At 44.6% G+C, this 2,500-nt stretch overlaps 1 protein-coding gene across 1 annotated transcript in view; it reads right to left on the bottom strand.

Annotated features, from left to right (window-relative positions):
* LOC133990111 (tomoregulin-1-like) overlaps window positions 1–2,500 on the bottom strand; it is a 29,921-nt gene that overhangs the window by 21,410 nt on the left and 6,011 nt on the right. The window lies entirely within an intron of this gene.

The following is a 2,500-nucleotide window of genomic DNA, read 5'->3' as shown; positions in this document are numbered from 1 at the left end:
TTCCTCCTCCCTTCCTTCCTTCCTTCCTTCTTCCTTCCTTCCTCCTTCCCTCCCTCCTTCTCCCTTCATTCCTTCCTTTCTTCCATCTGTCCTTCCTCCCTCCCTCCTTCTCTCTTTCTTTCCTTCTTCTCTCTTTCCTTTCTTCCTTCCTTCTGTCCTTCCTTCCTTCTTTCCTTCCTCCATCCCCCTTTCTTCCTTCATTCTGTCCTTCCTTCCTTCCTCCCTACCTCCTTCTTTCCTTCCCTCCTTCTTTCCTCCCTCCCTCCTTCTCTCTTTCTTTCCTCCCCATTACCTTCCTTCTTTCCTCTGTCCTTCTTTCCTTCCTTCCTTCCTTCCTTCCTTCCTTCCTCCCTCCCTCGCTCCTTACTCTTTTCCATCCTTACTCCTTTCCTCCCTCCCTCTTTCCTTCCTTCCTTCCTTCCTTCCTACCTCCCTCCCTCCTTTCCGTCCTTCCTTCCTCCCTCGCTCCTTACTCCTTTCCTTCTTCCTTCTTCCCTTCCTCCCCCCTCCTTTCCTCCTCCCTTCCTTCGTTCCTCTCTCCCTCCATCCCTCCCTTCCTTCCTTCCTCCCTCCCTCCTTTCCTTCCTTTCCTTCCTTCTTCCTTCCTTCCTTATTCCTTCCCTCCCTCCTTTCCTTCCTTCTCCCTTCCTTCCTTCCTTCCTTCCTTCTGTCCTTCCTTCCTCCCTCCCTCCTTTCCTTCCTTCTTCCTTCCTCCCTCCCTCCTTTCCTTCCTTCTCCCTTCCTTCCTTCCTTCCTTTCTTCCTTCCTTCCTTTCTTCCTTCTGTCCTTCCTTCCTCCCTCCCTCCTTCAGGTGTCAGAGTTGTTTCTCATTGTAAAAGGAATCAGTATTCAGTCCTCAACATGTGTCTGCAGCACGTCTCACATCAGCTCCAAATCATTAGCCCGAGTACATTTAGAGACTTCTGAATGAAGACACAGGTCATTAATTTTCCACAGGCTGCGAGTCTGCTGATACAAAGAGCTAATTTTAATACTTTGGAAGAACTTTTCTCAGACATGCAGCAGATACAATTCAGAACGGGATTAATATTTCCAAATTAATTCACAGACTCAGACTCCGACAGACTCGATACGGGGATCACGACTTCTGGAACACTTTTTCTCATTTGGGTAAAAATGACATCTTCTTTAAACTCCCAACAGAGCAATGTTTAAAATAAGACTTTAGCCTTCAGTTTTTCATTTTTTTGATTTGTTGCTTTTCACACTGCGAATATCGTTTCAATAGATGTGATGATTGCTTCCTTTTCTGGCTGTTTTATTTCCCTCCAAGTTCCTTTCCACTCATTTTTTCAACATTTTGAATTAATAAAAGGACAAATCATGCAAGAAAGTGTTATTTTATCTCTCGTTGAGTATAAAAGTATGAATAAAAATATTAAGTGTGTTGGAAAGCTAAGCAGATAAATTAGTTTTATGATGTATAAACTAATTTTGTTGTTAAATAAATAATGTAATTGACAGAAACTGTTAAAATATCTGCAGTATGTTGAAATTACTTAATGTAAAATTAAGATGCTTATTAAACCTCCTGTTGTCCTCGAGTCAAGGAAGGAAGGGAGGAAGGAAAGGAGGGAGGGAGGAAGAAGGAAGGAAAGGAGGGAGGAAGGAAGGAAGGAAGGAAGGAAGGAAGGAAGGAAGGAAGGAAGGAAAGAAGGAGGGAGGGAGGAAGGAAGGGAGGAAGGAAAGGAAGGAAGAAAGGGGGATGGAGGAAGGAAAGAAGGAAGGGAAGAAAGAGGGAAGGAAAGAAGGAGGGAAGGAGGAAGGAAGGGAGGAAGAAGGAAGAAAGGAGGAAGGAAGGAAGGAAGGAAAGAAGGAAGGAAGGAAGGAAGGAAGGAAGGAAAGAGGGAGGGAGGGAGGAAGGAAAGAAGGAAGGGAGGAAGGAAAGGAAGGAAGAAAGGGGGATGGAGGAAGGAAAGAAGGAAGGGAGGAAAGAGGGAAGGAAAGAAGGAGGGAAGGAGGAAGAAAGGAAGGGAGGAAGACAGGAAGGAGGAAGGAAAAAAGGAGAGAGAGATGGAGGAAGGAAAGAAGGAAGGGAAGAAGGAAAGAAAGAGAGAAGGAAAGAGGGAGGGACAGACGGAAGGAAGGAAGGAAGGGGTCAATTTTACCCGGGAGGACGACAGGAAGGTTAAAGCTTAATAATTTGATTTATTAATGTTGTGACTTTCTGTATTTCCATGTTATAATTATTCATTTGTACACAATGAAGAAAAGAAGGATCATTTTTATTTATATACGCGCTGTGAGCCTTTTTCTACTAAATGATCTCAGCTCAAGGTCCACATACTGGCTTTTTCTCCCCAGAGCTTTCAACCATCACTCATTTTTCTTCCTCTGCAGCTTCAGGGAGCTCAGTCATCGTCATGTGATCAAATGCTCCACACAGATTCATCTCCATGACAACAGAGCACACTCCATTCATCGGTGGAGGAAGATGGGATGCGATGGACCTTGAGTCTGAATAGTTTGTCAACCACAG

This window comes from Scomber scombrus, chromosome 11 (genome assembly GCF_963691925.1).
Source record: "Scomber scombrus chromosome 11, fScoSco1.1, whole genome shotgun sequence".
NCBI lineage: Eukaryota > Metazoa > Chordata > Actinopteri > Scombriformes > Scombridae > Scomber > Scomber scombrus.
Note: the sequence above shows the minus strand (reverse complement) of the source record. Positions and strands in the feature narration are given on the sequence as shown.